This window comes from Penaeus monodon, chromosome 28 (assembly GCF_015228065.2).
Source record: "Penaeus monodon isolate SGIC_2016 chromosome 28, NSTDA_Pmon_1, whole genome shotgun sequence".
In the NCBI taxonomy this organism is placed as follows: domain Eukaryota; kingdom Metazoa; phylum Arthropoda; class Malacostraca; order Decapoda; family Penaeidae; genus Penaeus; species Penaeus monodon.
In genome coordinates, this window is record NC_051413.1 from 2025518 (window position 1) to 2025819 (window position 302).

A 302-nucleotide genomic window follows, 5' to 3' on the forward strand; every position below is an offset into this window, starting at 1 on the left:
GATTCTCATCTCGCTCATGGATCCTTTACGCTCACTGCCCCCCCACCCCACCCCGACCCCTCCTTCCTTCACGAAGCCGCGGGGCTAACAACCCTCCTTATGTTATGGACTGCTGTCTGTGAAAGGCGGTAGTGGGGCTGATGCAGACAGAGAAGGAAGGCGAGAAGAGAGGAGGGAGAAAATCAAGGAGAGAAAACTCGAGTGGAGATAAAGGAGAAGGAGATAGAGTAAATTTTTTTTTGTTATTTCATTGTGTGGCGATGGATTAGATTTTTTTTTTTAGAGGGGTCGGCGGTTTGTGT